Source organism: Kogia breviceps, chromosome 5 (assembly GCF_026419965.1).
Source record: "Kogia breviceps isolate mKogBre1 chromosome 5, mKogBre1 haplotype 1, whole genome shotgun sequence".
Lineage (NCBI taxonomy): Eukaryota > Metazoa > Chordata > Mammalia > Artiodactyla > Physeteridae > Kogia > Kogia breviceps.
This window is the reverse complement of record NC_081314.1, coordinates 111534864-111551677: the sequence shown is the minus strand read 5'-3', so window position 1 is coordinate 111551677 and position 16814 is coordinate 111534864. Positions and strand designations below refer to the sequence as shown.

General features: G+C 33.3%; 1 protein-coding gene across 2 annotated transcripts in view; it reads left to right on the top strand.

Moving 5' to 3' along the window:
- Positions 1 to 16814, top strand: part of CADM2 (cell adhesion molecule 2) — a 1088281-nt gene that overhangs the window by 1006475 nt on the left and 64992 nt on the right. The gene's annotated exons all lie outside the window — the stretch shown is intronic.

The window sequence follows — 16814 nt, the reverse complement described above, 5'->3', positions numbered from 1 at the left end:
ACAATATTACAATATTTGAATGAGTACTGTGTAAAAATTACACAAAGCTGTAATAAATCCAATGGATCTTAGAAATCCTGAAGGGAGTACATTTATTTGAAATCTTTCTCATGAACTTAAGTATAAAATAACTGTAAGGAGCATGGGTTAATTTTATACCTTTCCAGAAAGGAATTTGGGGGATAAAGTCTAATTCTTTGTAAAGGGATTTAATTTTAGGGGAAAAATAATCCCCTTTGTGTTTTTTTCCAGGATGTTTACTTTTTTATGATACAGGCCAAAATTGGAGAAAGAATAATGTATTAAATCAATTTACAACTTTATTTTCAAATTGCCTTAGTGTCTACCATTTCTCAGTTCTTAATAACACTTTTGTTCTTGAAGGCAAACAAAGTCTTGCATTGAATAGACTTTCCACATATAAACATCTTGAAGATAACAGAGCTGAGAGAGTAGTTTCTAGTATCTCATGAATTGTGCAAATTCCAGCTTTGGGGAAAGATCAGCCTAATCAAATTAGACTGATAAATTGGAATTAAATGTAGTAACCCCCTGTAGATAAACCCTACTGGGCTCATTGCCAGAGAGAATGTAACAACCACTGAGTGTTTCAAGAAGATAAGTTAGATCCTTAGAGCAGGATCCCGGAGTAGCTTTCAGTACGTGCTGACCTGAATGTTTAGATCCTGCAGTCACGGAAATGAAGTCTGATTCACCCTCAACTTGATAAGCGCTTGTCTCACCTAACAGTTTTTGGGAACCTAGGGGCATGTTGCATAGCATGTCACATTGTGTTGAAAGCAATATGACATAAAAATATAGAGAATTAGAAGGGAAGTGACAGAAAAAATAATATACTTAGATGAAAAGTATGTCATTTGTTTTTTTAAAGTAATTCAAGTGGGGAAAATTCATATGTTTTCTCAGTGTTTGCAAGCTAGCCAACAGCATGATTTCCTAAATAGCCAAGCTACCTTTAGGTAGTTGGCAGTTGACATATTTCTAATAAATACTTCTCTGAGCACTTTGTAAGAAGTCATTTTTGGCTTTGCTTTTTGAACTACAATTCATCAAAAGCACCCCATAGATTAATGCTATTCATGCTACTAGATAAATGCTGTGAAGTTCAACAGTGGTTTACCTAGGATTATTGACAGAAGTAATGAGAGGCTCAATGAAACAGTGAAACCATATTACACTGTGTTTAAAAAGGGCTCCAATTGGGTTCATTACAATATAAAGGCTTTTTTTTCCTCCTTTGCGCACAGGGTGTAATGTTTCATTAGTCACTGGTTGTATAAATATAAAAAGCTACTCTCTTCTGTTAATGGTTTGGCTGTTTCAAAACCCAACTAAATGGTGAAATTTGAGTGGTATTTCAATCTATAATGAATGCTGTATGCATTTTGGAATGGAGTGATAAGTGATCATTTGTGAGAACTTTACCCTTTTATCTTTTACACCAAGTTTGATTTTACGTTAGCTGTGATAATTTAATATAGCTCTAGCACAGAAGGGCCTTTCATGAGCTGAGACTGTCTTTGATTCTACCACAGTTACCTAGGTTCTATTGATTCTTAACTTGATGGAGGTCAGAGCACTTTGCTGTGAAATCATCTGCTATTTAGGTACCATCCTAATGGTTAGATTTTATTCTTTGGGTGTCAGTGGAAGTGCATTATTTAAATGTTTTCACATTTAATTGTTAACAGCACTGACTTTGTATGTCATGGACACTGGAGTGTTCCCCTCCACCCTAACCCCCGTGATACCTTTGCAAATTTAAACATTACAATTTCAGATGGTAATTTGAAACTGCCAGTCTGGTTCTCACTCTCAATGAAAGGCCTAACAAAATTCAGTACATGTATACAAATACCTGTAAGATAAAACATTACACTTTTGAAACATTTGCACTGTAGAGATTCCATTAGGAAAAGATGTACCATTTTTTTCATTAACAAGCTCAGCAATGGAAAAATTAACCTGTTAAATTAGTAGCCATAGTGATACTATTAATTCCTGTTAGCACAGTAGTTTTTTGTTTTTTGCTTCTCTATAAAAATATTGAAGTTACTCTCATGTTATTATTGTTATCATGCTATTTATTTCTTTCAAATGGCTAATTACTTCCATATTAATGGTCTTGAAATATGATGTTCCATTGCTGTTTTTACTATTTGGAGAACTCAGATCAAAGGAAATATTCATTCATTCACCAAATAAATATTTAGCATTTATTCACTGAGTGCAAATACACTATAGGAGCAAAGATGAATATCACTCAAGAAGCTTAGAGATAAACATGAACGATAAGCATTCAAGTAAGTATAGTACAAAAATCAAAGAGTTATAGAAGTATGGATATACAATGATGTAGATATTCAGAGTTTGTGACAACATGGTCCAAGTGTCTGGAATTAAAAACAAAAAATAGTAACACAGTACTCCTGGATTATTTATAAACAAATGTCATACATCATAAATAGAAGTACCCACCAGTGCCAGGTACATATTATTATTATAATATTACTAGTAGTCTTATGATACCTTAAGACAATCTCAGTCCAGTGCTCTGGTACAAAATTTACCCAAAGGTTGTGTACAATTTACTGCCCATAGTCTTCCCTGAATGGTACCCAGAGAATAAATTAAGTTATCCCTATTGAAGAATGAGAAAATTCTATATTCTTGTTAACTAAGCAATAAAGAAGATCATAAAAAATCAACACTATAGCAAATTAGTAATATAGAGAGAGCAGGATAAAAGTTATAATCACCCTTGTTTCTCTGATACAACATCAAGTTCAGAAAGTTTAGATAAAATATCCTCTCCTCAAAGAAACACTACTCAGATCTCCATCTTTTAGTATAGAGATCGTGGAAGATACCTATTCATTGTACAAGGAATGGCTGCAGAGAACTGAGAATGACCTGAGACTAATCTTATTTTGTGGTTGGGGACGATTCAAGTCCTTATATTTATTTGTCATTCACTTCTTTAAAAAGTATTCTTTTGGAAGTGTCAGAAATTTATAGTACCTGGGATATTTTGAAAGAATATCTATGAAGAGTGGAAAACATAAATTACCACTTCCCCCCAAATCCTATACTTCTTCCTCCTCAACTGTCCCAATGCCTTTGACCTCCCTTCACACTCATGCTAGAGAAAGGCATAACCATGCCTCAGAATACATATGGAAGATGGACAGTGGTGCTGGAACTCTTTTACTATCATCTGCCCTCCCCAGAATTCGGGAAGAAATACAGTAATACAAGTAGAAAAAATGAGTAACTTACTTCTTCTTCTACCAGTAGCTGTACTAACTATGGCAGGTCCACACTGTGGAGAGGAGTAACAGGGAGTCCAGTGTGAGCTTCAGTGGAGAGGACACACCACTTAGGACCCATCTCAGGGCTGTCTCACACAGTCATGGCAGAGTTGAGATACACTATTCCAGAACATTGTTCATGATACTCACCATCTCTCTTCAAATTTACTTTTCATATTACCATAGTAGCCCTTATATGAAATTTAAAATTATCTTACCACTGCTTTTATTCCATTACTTCACTGTTTTTGACTTACAGAAATAAGCTTTTATAACAATTCATTACTTCTTCATCATCTTAACTCTTGCTATTCTTATTTTGAATAAAATTACCCACTATGCACCTTTCCACATTTTTACTTTTCTTTATATGTACATATTTAGCTTTTTCTAGCAAATTTCATATGTATGACCATATAAAAACAAGTAAAATTTTTCATAACTAGTATTATTATTACAGTAGAAAGTGAAATAGTATAAAAAGCTTGTTTATGTAATGCCAATCAGTTTACTGACAGTTGCTGACTTTGTATCCCTAAAATATCACTTGACAGTTATGGTTTGTTTTATATATTTGTTCATGTATCTATTGAAATGAATACTGATGAAAAATGTGATATTGCTTTTTGTTTGTTTGTTTGTTTCCAGGATAATGTACCTCAAAAATAACATACACATAGAATAAGATCCATCAAATTTTATTATTAGCTAGTAAGAACAATGATAAAAATAGTGTTTCAGGTTTTTAATTTTTATAGTAAGAGAGAATATTACTGCTAGAAATAGCTATTTGCTTTTGTTTAGTGAAAGGTATCAAACTATTAAATATGCCTTTCCAGCTTTAAAAAAATTGATACAACTGCTACTTTCATTTCACTTTACTTTTATTGTTTAATAATAAATGTCAAAATTACACAGAGACAGAATGTTGTACACCAAGATATTACAGATTCCTGCATCAAACCAAGTTTCCAAACTTTTTTGTTCATTTAGATACCCATCTCTTTCAGAGACTAGAGGTAAATGCAGGTTCACTTCCCATCCCAGGTGCTGATTCTTCCTTTCAGTCAATTTGCTTACCATGGAAGAGAGGGAAATTGAGTCATGCAGGGTAGCCTTTCTTTCACTTTAACACACATTTCCAAACCATCTGTTATCTCCTTCAAATACTTAACTAAGGTACAAGATATAAATTCAATTGCTTTAGGGTTTTAGTTCCTGATCCTAAATTTAGCAAAATAAATAATACATATATAGGTGCATGCCATACTAATTATGAGACTGATTAGGAATATCATAAAGTAATATTCTAAATTTGTTTTAAATTTGTCTTACTCTAGAACTAAGCAAATAGGATTATAATGCATACTTTCCTAGTCTTAAGGTATATATTTTACATATTCCTTCTATGATTATCAATGATTTGAAAGCTAATGAGAACTCTCATTAATTAAAATTGAGAATGTACTTCTGTGCTTCATAGTAAATATGTAGCTAGACTAAAAAGTTGGCAGTCACACTTACATTTACTGTTATAATTATCCAGCAACAAAACACTTAGAAACATTGAGAGTCTACATGATTTTTTTTTGCTTAGCTGTGCTGTTAGGAAAGGTAATACAGATCAGCATGGAAATAAGAGGGTGAATCTTTGAGCTCGGATGAGTGGGTGGGGGGCAGGAAAGAAAAGACTGGATTAATGGACAGATGTACAGCCAGCCCAGCAAACATTTGAAAGGGTTTCAGCTAAAATCTGTTTCCTCACATGGAAACAGACCTACCAGTTGGTAAATTAATTCTGTGTGCTCATAATGAGCATTTTTCCTTTGGAGATGCTTTCTTTAGAATCATAAATGGAAAAATATACAGTGTAGGAAGAAAAGGATAGAAAAGACATCCATGTGGAACAACAAAGAGTGCACTGATGGAAGAAGCCTATCGCTGCTGCTCTCATCTCCAGTTGAGAGTTTCCAGACAATAAACTAGTTGGATGAGTCTTAAAACAGTACCTTCTTTAATCGCTGAGATAAAACATAGCATCTCTGGACATGAATAAGCAGGGAGAGCTGTGATGCCTGTGGGAAAGGAATACCTCTGACTGGATGAATATGCTGTTGAACTCTGCAGAGAGAAGTGGAATGGGATCAAGTAGTGGAGACAGGGGCACTGCTTTCATTATAAAGCATTTTGAAAAGTGGATATGTACAGGCATACTCAACACGGAGTTGAGACTAAATTTCATCTCTTAAAGGTGAGCCTAAAGTGGATAAAGTTTCACCTTTCAAGGTAAAAATTCATTGAGATACCACTCTGAAGTAAATGTTTCTGTGGTACCTAGATGGATCACTGACTAAACTGTCCACGCGGAAAACTCTCATTCCTGTCTGAAGGGAAGAAAGACTCCACCACCCAACAAATCCAACATTTAAAATGTTTTCCCTTGCACTCTTTAGATATGATCTTTTCTGTCAATTTCAGTAAGGTAAGCAGAACAGAAGGGTTATACCGGTAGCACTTAGTCTTTCTAGATTTTTTTTATGTGCAAAAAAGGCTAGATTATAGCTTTATAAAGTGCATAGAGCTCTTCTCCCCAAGTATATATGCATTCATTCATTAGAAAAATTCAATCGCCCATGGGGGGAAATTTTTGGCATTCCTTTTTGGAAACAATGGCATGCCTAAGTAGAAGAAGATTTTACATAAAAACTGCTTTGTAGCTTCTTACAAAAATGTAGTTTTCACAAACATTGTAACAACATATCTCATACTAGTTCCAGAATCTAAGAATTATCCTTGAATCCTCTCTGCCCTTCTATCCAATTCATCAGCAAGTTCTGCCGGCACTGTTTCCAAACCATTCTCCCAGTATGTCCACTACTTTCCACCATCCTCTCTAGCCTAGACTATTGAAACATTGTCTAATGGGCTCCCTGCTTCCACCTCTCCCGTCGGTTTTCCACACAGCTGCAATATATAAATATTTTAAATGCATATTCCTTCATATCTTCCCCCATTTAAATTTTGCCAAACGCATTTCATCACACTTAGTATAAAACCCAAATTCTTATTATCCTAGTTTATCAGTCCCAGATTTAGCACCTACTCTGTGACACCTCATCATTCTCCACGCAGTTCTGTCCCCCTGGTCCTCTTTCAACTCCTCTAAGACTTCAAGCTCTTCTCTTTTTAGGACCTTTGCCTCTGCCTGGAATGCTTATCCAGGAAGTACTGATACAAGGAATGCCATCATGAATGCTGCTCTTTCCAAGAGTGATTTCTTATAATTCAGATCTCAGATTAAATGAATCTTCTCAGTGAGGCCTTTTTTTTGTCCACTCTATCTAAAGCAGCTCCCAGTCACATATGACTTTATTTTAATTCTCTGCAGGGCATTTATCATTATTTGGTATTTTAGTTGTATATTTGATTGTAGATATGTACATGTATATGTATATGTGTATTATACACGTGTACATATATTGTATATGCATGCATTTATGTGCATATATTATATGCACAAAGCAGAAACCTTATCTTGGAACAGTGCCTTCTAAATAGCAGGCAATCAAAAATATTTCTTTAATGATTAAATTTCTTTATCTCTCTGTTTCTCTCTTTCAACAGAAGAAACTTAATAAAAAATACACGTATGTATGTATAGATACATATATACATACATAAATATGCACAAACCCATATTCACATGCATACACATATATACACGTATATACCTAAGTGTATATGTGTGTATGTGTGTGTATACACTGCCCTAACTTCTGAACCAAATCAGGGTAATGATATTCATTCCTTGGTCACCAAAATCAAGACCTTTAACTTTCATGCAATATTGGGAAAATAACTGAGATGTATTTACTTGGCAATCCACATGTAAATGACACCTTATAGATTTAAGCAGTGCACAGTATGAATAACTGTGTATAGAAGAATTCACATGTCCAATAGAAATCTTTGAAATTAGAGAGTTTTGTAATTGACTTCACATGTCTGTTTATCTTTTCACAAAACTCTATGACTATAGCTAACTTAAAATTGGATTTGTGGGCTTCCCTGGTGGTGCCGTTGTTGAGAGTCCGCCTGCTGATGCAGGGCACGCGGGTTCGTGCCCCGGTCTGGGAAGATCCCACATGCTGCGGAGCGGCTGGGCCCGTGAGCCATGGCTGCTGAGCCTGCGCGTCCGGAGCCTGTGCTCCGCAACGGGAGAGGCCACAAAAGTGAGAGGCCCGCGTACCGCAAAAAAAAACCTGGATTTGTTTTTTGGAAATCTATATCCTTTCTCTTTTTAAAAATATATCATTTCTTATAAAGATAACATTTATCTTTAAATGTAAACAGATGTAAATCTTCTCTGAGGCATGGCCTGAAAATCCACATCACAATGATATTACTACTAGTAATATTTTACTATTCCAGGAAATGTTTCTTGAGTATCTGCTGTATATAAAGTGCTAGGGCAGGCACTGTAGATCCTATAATAAATAAGTAAACACTCTCAATTATGCCTGGACTTCTTAGTAAAAATAAACCAGTGAGGTGTTTTCACTCATATGTTTTACCATGATGCAATTTCACAGATGTTTCAAGGTCCCCTCATTAATTGTAATATTTCAGGAGACATTGCCAGGAGAATATGAAATCCCACGATTAGAAATATATTACTTTGGTAAAAAGTTCACTTCTTTATTGAGCCTATATTTTAAATATAAATACGTTGGGGAAAGTTATCAATCTGTGTCACCAAATTCCATGTGGGAATTAGTTTATTAAATAAGCATTTTTAAGATTAAGAAAGACCTTGATTTTGCATAAGAATGCTGAATTCTAGGGTTACAGGTGATAGGAGGGCAAATTGAAAGTGGAGCTCAATAGGCATTTCTTCACAATTCTGCTTAACATTATTCTTAGTGTTTATTAGGGATTATCTGTTGTGGATACATCCAAGAGACTCTATTTATTATTATGCTTGCACAGAAAGTATCTACAAATAGCCCTTATTGGTTTTAAGTTACAGGATAGCAAGTTTATAATAATATTTTTGAAACACTCCCAAGTTCTCCTTTAATTTTCATTTAAATAAGCTTTTATATTACAATATTAAATATTATATTTGAATGCATTTTTCTACCTTTAAAAATCGATCAGATGACAAACATATATGTGAAAATTAGAATTCACTAGAATTAGTGCTGTGTAATAACTTCCAATTTAATGACAGCATTTTTTAACTTATACAAATTGGTAACATAGTACAGTAGCACAGTTTAGTTAAGGCTTAAGGATATTTAGTTCAGGATTCCAGAACCCATTGTTACTCTTTTATGGAATTTATGTACTAAATAATAAGAAGAATCATTTATGCATAAATGACCAGGTCTAAAGTCCTTTTTTTTTAGATGAAGAAGCATAGATTCAAAGGGATTAAATTATAGGGAAAATGTCTCTCAGTTATTTTATCACAGAACCTAAATGAAAAATCAAAATATCCGGATTTTTCAATCAGTGATTTTCTACTATATCATACTTCTTCTTGTGTATATTTATATTTGGTTTAAGCTTTTCTTCTAATAGGCGACAGTACTATTCTATCAAAGGAAACTGACATCCTCACAGAACTTAAAGTATTTGATCAAATCATCTGATTTACTTTTTGGTAAAGCACTTTTAGGAAAGAACTCCCAGTATGGAAGTAGGTGGAGCTAAATGGCATGGAATCATCCACTTCAAAGGCATTTTTTTCCCACTTTAAATTTCACTTTCCTTTGTCAGTTTGGAATGTAAAAGAGTATTTTAAAAGAAAAAAAAATGCATACTTTTTTTCAGATGACAAACTGATTTTATTTATCAACTTTTCTTGTAATTACATATGACTTGGTTACCACCTACAGTTTAAAATTGCAGTACTTTTTATTTTTCATTTTTCAAGAACAGCTTTTCTTTATTGTATGAGGATTCTATTTAGTATGTGAAGCCAGTTGAAGCTATCAGAGGAATGAAAAGGGATGCATTCAAATCTAATTTTTAAAAGGTCTCCTTTTTATGAAGCAGATGAGGTTACTATACAGCTCAGGAAGAAGAGGCATGCTCTGGCTAGTTGAGGCCTTCTCAACCTGGTGGCTGTCATTTAAGTAAGAGCCTTGGTACCGTTATCCATTCTTATGCTATAACCCAAATAGGCTGCTACATGTAGCTGAATATAATGGGAACAGATAAATGTCCTTCTCTGCACAGGCAAAAAAGCAAATACAGTAAACTTTTCCTCTTACAATTGCTTCCAATGGCAGTGCAATTATCAGTAAAGTTAAGGATGCCTGTTATTTTTAAAATTAGGATATGTGAATAACTTATTTCAAAAAGACACTTCTTACCTTAATACTTCTAGTATACATCGAGTTCTGACTAATAATATTCCACTAATAATTTTCTATATCTCCACTAATAATCCTTGGTTTGAATTCACTCTTGATTATCCTGGGACCACCCAGGGGAGTTAGTGACATAAAGCAGAAAGGAAGTAGACATATGGAGTCAAAACTAAATGGTAGCAGTTTTTCTCCCGAATGAACACTAGTCCTTAGAGAGAAACAGGCAGCTTGGGCTTCTGGGACTCTTTAGACTTAATTTTACTCCGAAAATCCATTCTGAATGGGCCAGAATGCAATTTTTTAAAAGAGAAACTGCCCCAAAACAAAAGAGGTTGACAAGTTAGAAATTATTGTACACTGAATTTGTAGAGAACAGAACATACCTTTAACCTGAAAAGCTCATTATTGGAAAAAAGGTGGTATACCACTCTTCAGTTTATTGTATACAGTGCTTGTTGGAACTGATTTCATTTTGACAAGGTTATACAGGATCTGTTGTGCTCTAATAAGCTCCAATAACAAAATGTGGTTGCATTTTTCGAATTCCTTCATTAGGATGTGAAAAAAAGGGCCCCCTTTCTATTATTTTGAATTGGATATTGTGATTTAGAGCTCTAACCCTTTAAAAAACATTGAAAGACTGCATTTGGGATATAAGATTCTTCAGTATGCTGCATTTTAATTTTTTAAATAATTTTTTAGACTTGAAGACTCTTAGCAGGAATTCCTAAAAATTACCTCATGAATGGTAAAAGGAGGAGAGAGGACAGTCTTTTATAGAGATTAACCATGTGTAAGGTTCAATTACTGTTTCATGGTATTAAAAGTAATACCATTTCCTATCTATTGACAACATTGCTGTTACCACCGAAAGATGCATTATTTATAAAGCACCAGTCAAATTCAAAGCATAGAGCTAGGTACCCTAAGGAAGCACAGAAATATACCATGGAGTTGATGTCTAATTCTTCTGTTAGCTTATCATCTTAGTGGTTCATGAAAAAAAAAATCAAAAACAAAAGAAAACACTAGTAATCATTAAGTGCCAAGTGAAAGTGATAGCCTCCCAGTTTTCAACCATTGATTTGATGAAGAGCTCTGATATGTATTCTGTTTACTGTGAACTTTATTATTAATAAAAGTTAGAATAGTTGAGTGTATTAACTAATTATGTTAATTAGAGAAAATTTTTAAATGTTACCATAGTGCTACACATGTATTTTGATAAGTAGGGAAGGAGAGAGAGAGCTATGTAGCTAGTGAGAGACACGTAAGCCTGGGTGTGTTCATAGTAGTGTGTTATTAATGTAAACATCTTTGTCATGGCAGAGGGGTATAGATAACAAAATGAGGGAAGCAGAGGTAAAATCAGAAAGCACAAAAAGTATTCAGAGAAGGGAAATCAGTTGGGTTTTATTTGGTCAAGGAAGTCTTCACAGAGCAGGTAGGAAACAGGCTGAAAATTGAGAGTGGTGTTTTACTAGGTACATCAAGAAAAGGGAGACTATTCTAAGATGAGATTGGGTGATACTGAGGGGTTGGGTCAGAGTAAATTTGTCCCAAGTCAAAATTCTATTTTTAAAAACAAAGACAAGTTGATTTATAAAGATTGAGCTTACAGTTTATTGGAAAGATAGGTACATAAATACACATGTCATGGTCATATAATGTATAATAAGCATGTGTAGAGGTGTGTGCAAAGTGCTTGAAAGCACACTGAGGGAACGTATTAACTCTACAGAATTGGGGGATGCTTTACAAATGAGATCATATTTAAACTGGACTTGAAAGATAGACAAGAAAGAGAAAACTAATGTTGTGAAACAGGATGTGGCTCTGAGAACATGGCAGCAAAGAGAACAGAAAGAGCTGAGTCTAGAACTTGGGGAAAGCACTTGTGTCAGGGAAGATGTCTTGTGCTCCAGGCTTTGCTTTTCTGTTTATGTTAACTTGGTACTATAAGAAATAAAGAAAAGAAGCCAGGCATATATATGCTCTGAAGAACTCTACCCCCTGTTGTTCCAGAAAACCTTAACATTGAGGCATCTCAAGACAATGGTGGGTGCAGTTTCAAGTTCTCATCAGAGTCATGTAGGGTAAGCAGGAGACCTGGTGAACTGATGAATTTATCATAGCAAGCTTTAGCCATGGTCTCCGGACATAAGAATTTTAGTTTCCTGATTCAACAGCTTTGTTGTGTGAGCTAAAATTGTGTTTCTGCAAGTGAATAGGTTCTTGCAGAAGTAGCCCACAGTATTTACACTGCATTTATTTGTAACCCAACATTCACTCACATGAGTAACTTTTGCAGCCTACTTAGACTTTGTTGCACTAATATTGCAATTGTGCAATTGACTAGATTTGGGGTTCTGTCTGACATTATTGAAGTACTCCTGAATTTTCCTTTTATGTCAGAATAGCACTTTATATATGTTACAAACAAAATGAAAACTGTAATTTATTTTAATTCACATCTTATGTGTAGGTAAAACTATAAGCAAATATTTTCATGCCTGGGACTTTTATTTTTCTCAGTTTCCTATCAATAAAAATGCTCCAACTTTTCCTTTAAAGGGCATTCCTGATTTTACTATGGATACTATAGTTTTCACTAAAACTATAAAGTTTTAGCTAATGAGTCATAGACCTCTATGAATTAATTTTAATATCTTACTTAAATCATGAAGCTATTTTAGCAAGATTTATCCATTTTAGTATATAGTAAATAAGTAGTCCCCTAAGATTTAATGTGCTAGGCAAAGATTTTAAACACATAATCACAATTTCAGAGAATCTGGTGTTACACATTTGTATATATTGTGATAAAAATTTTTAACAACTTGAAAATATTTTATATCATATTCAAACAAATTTCTTATTAACTAGAATATGCTTTTATTTCTGATTTTGAAGAAATTTATTGAAATTTCTCTTGTTTGGATTTAAATTATATCTGAATAATTTATCTACATTTGCTAATTTATCTGATCAGATCTAAACTAAAATTAAAAAATAAAATCTAGTTATTTTCACTTTGTGCACTTCTCAAGATACCTTTTTTATGCACTACATATTTTATCAATTACTAACTTCATTTTTTATACTTTAACATCTAGAAAATATATAATACAGTAAATTTCTTTTGTAAGTTGTAAATGCTGAACTTCTTATTTTAACCATTTTTTTTCCAGGCAAATTCAACAGTATTTGATTAAATTAACATGCTCTCCAAGGAAAATGACAATAAAAAATTTGAGCCCATCTTTGTGTTATAGAAAACAGAGATGAAATATCATGTAGTTAATTGACTGACCTGTCTATTAGACAGTTATCATTCCTGAATTTTAATATTCATAAATTGCATACCATTAATTTTTCTATTTTTTATTTATAGTTATCTTAGTGTCCATTTAAATCATAGGATGTAAACATGTAAGGCATATATTAAAATCTTCTAAATTTAAGTCATATTCAGCAAATTACTTATAATAGTAATATGATTGCAGATTATGTGGCTTTATAAACAGAATTAGTAAATTAATGTTGAACCAGGAGTAACTTACTTTTATTATGTGTGTGCACATGTTTGTAATTCTTCTGCATATGAATCAATGTATTTTTATTCTTTGGAGAGATAAAAATGGATGTGTCTTTGGGGACAAAATGACCTGCATTTTCTATCCTGTACTATATTTTATTGAGTATTTTTTGTAGTAACAACATAATGGTTTTTAAAAGGTACAGGATTCTAGATACCTTAAAACTAAGGCAAATTATTATTACTCATGTTTCCAATTTCGTATTTCCTTATGAAAATGTAGCTTCATTCTCATAATCAATGTTTAAATAAAAGGCCAAAAGTGAATGCATCAAACCAGGACCTTTAAAATAATTGCTGAATGTTTCCAAATGTTGCCACTCATTTGTAGGATAAAAACTAGAGAGGTGGGTGTTTGGACTTAGGAAGACAGCTCAGAATTTTACTAATTTCTGCCTTGACAAGAGTTACAATCAGACAGGTAAAATAAATCATCCTGAGATGGGAGTGTTAGAGAAATTTCTCTCTGCATTCTACTTAGGTTTAAGAAAATATTCTCTATAATATAACATATTTATACATATATATATACATATGTGTGTAATTTTCAAGATGACGAAACTCTATCTCAAAGTTCTTTCATCCATTAAGTGGGAATAATAATAGACAACTCATAAATTTGTTAAGATCATTCACCACTGATCACAATGAGAGTTACTTAGTGAGCCCTCCTGGTCTTACACCCTTTCTTGGAAAGTCTCAAATCAGTCGAAAATGGAGAGAGTTCATAAGGTGGTGTGGAATACATGAATCTCAGGTCAGGCTCACACAGCTTTCAAAGTTGCAGGATCTGTAGGCAAAGATTCATTTTGTTAGCAAGGAAATTTATTGAAGAAAGAATTTGTAGGTTGTAATCTTGAAAATGTATCCTTCAGAAAATAAAAATTGTCTGTATGTATTAAACACAGAGAAGAATTTTTTTTTGAGCAGAAGTAATGAAATATTTTAGTTCTATATTGACTAGTTGACCTGTCAAAAAAGTGAACTTTTCTAGATCCCCTAAAATATGTTTTATTTTTATAATGCTATGAACAAATTCATTTAGTAAACTTTTATTGACCTTCTAAATTGTGCTGGGGTACCAACAATAAAGTAGGCAGAGTTCTATTCAAAGATTAATTGCCAAGTGGGGAGACTGACAGCAATACAATCAGAACAATAGAAAGTTTAGGTAAGAGAAATATGACACAATTTCCTTGGTCTTTCTGAGAATTCCAACTAATTCCAACTAATCTTACATTGTTGAGTTGTAGTTGATTCTGATTAATCTCCTGGTATTGAATATTAAGATTATTTCAACTTTTGCTATTTTACAATAGAGTTGAAATAATTGGATGGACATGAATGTGTGATAAAAATAAAGAACAGAATGATGAAACCCTCAAAATTTTCACCAAAATGAAAGTGTTTAAAATGTTTCAGAACATGTAGGATGAAATAATGTTACCAGTGATTAAAAATATGTAACAGTGACTGGGAGAGATTTCTTATTTGACAGGTCATTTTCTTGACCCAATTGTCATATCAGCCAAGGCTCTTTCCATCAAATTGCTTTTAGCCAGTTTGTTTTTAGGTACATATGAAGTCAAGGGGAGAAGATGAGAATGATGAGCAGATAAGCAGGAGCCAGACTATGAGTCAGTAATGGTTAGTGGTGTTATCTCATCTATCTGGACCCTGTAGAAGACTCTAGGACAGTTCTCTTAAAGTGGATTAACAATTATTAAAACTACCCATTTTTTAAATGTTTTTTGAATATTAGCCTGGGGGGCAAAACACTATATATCATGCATCTTCATATGGGAAATAGGATATTGTTGGTTTATATAAGAATGCTCATGAAAATATATAGACTATCTCCAAAACAAATCAGAGTTAATTATTACCCATCTTTGTTGATATGAAGTAAGGAAAAAAATCCAAACAATATGGGGATTTTTGGCTTAAAAAAAAAAAAAACAAAAAACGAAAGTCTGTTATTTGCATGCCAGAATCAAAGAATATAGCTGGTTTTGAAACACTGCATTTCAGATACAGTGAAATTTTATTCTAACCCATTGTCTGATAGCAAATAATGTAATATTTTATAATCTGTGATAGGTTTGGTAAGCTTGGGTTCTTTCCATGGAGTTTTAAAGGACTAATATTATTGTATATTCTTATATTTGTTAGCCTCGGAAGATATTTCCCTTTGCACTAATGAAATACATATATTTTGAGATCCTAATAAGCAAATGATTTTGCTAACAGACAAAGAATGTATTATTTTCTATTTTGGAAATGTGTGAAAATTAAAATTACGTTTTTTTAATTTAGAAAATGTCTTTCATTTACCTCCAGCCTGCCTAAACTATTTAGGAAAGCTTACAATGAAAATAAGAAGTTATTATAGAAATTAGTAAACAAGAAGCATATGTGCACTTATACATAATATTTATTCATTTATAATGTTGAAGTCAGTTCTACTTTATGATCATGGTAATCACACTCCAGGCAATACCCATTTTCTCTAGTGATTAATGTAGCACCATTGGGTTTTCAGAAGGTTGTTTTCTTAATGTGACTGGCCAGGAAACAGGTGTAAACATAAATACCAAAGATAAGAGATTGATCTCATGCTGTTTTCTGATGTCTCCAGCATAGAGAATTCAGCAGGTTAAAGTCTGAGGATTGAGTAGGGCTATTTATCAGAAGTAAGGAACAAGAAAAAATTTGGTGTGACTCAGAGACTTTAACTGAGAGAATGACAGGAAGCTTTTTAATAGCAAAATAATCTGTCAAACACTCTGAATATATAGGAGCTGTGTAGCAAGCATGTGAAATCAAAGGCCAGCACAGTAATTACAGGTAATTTGTGAACTGTTTCTAATTTCCTCACTGTGTAAATTATATGCCTATCCACTTGAGACAAGATTTGACTCTCTGAGGATCTTACTGAAGTTCTCATTGCTTGACACTGGCTATATTGTTTCAGTGTTCTCTATGCTGCTTTTCAAAGTTTTAGTTGCTTTTGAGTGAAAGGAAGGAAGATTTTGGTGTGAAACTCTAGGCTATTTTTTCTCTTTTTTATGTTCTCTGTATTTGAATCTGCTGTCAACTTTTGCCAACTTGGACTGATTATGGACTAGGGGTTGAATGTTATGGCTCAGATATATGTTCAATAACTTCTCCTAGGTATGCCAAATAAAATAAGTCATAAACAATTCAGAATATTGAGTTCCATGCTAGTTGACCCAATACTTGTTAAAGACTCCTAGGTACTGCAAAATTGTTAGAAGGCGTTACCAGCTAATCAGGGTAAGAATTATAAGATTCTAAACTGTACATTAACACCGTTTGTGAGAAAAGGAACAGCAAAATACTGGTAATAATAATAGTAACAATTGGCTTCTTTTTTGTTTGTATCTAAAGACTGCTTTCATCCTATTTCCTATCATTGTTTGCCTAAAAAAAAATCAGAGTATTTAACATGCATATATTCATCCATCGTTAACATTTCTTTAA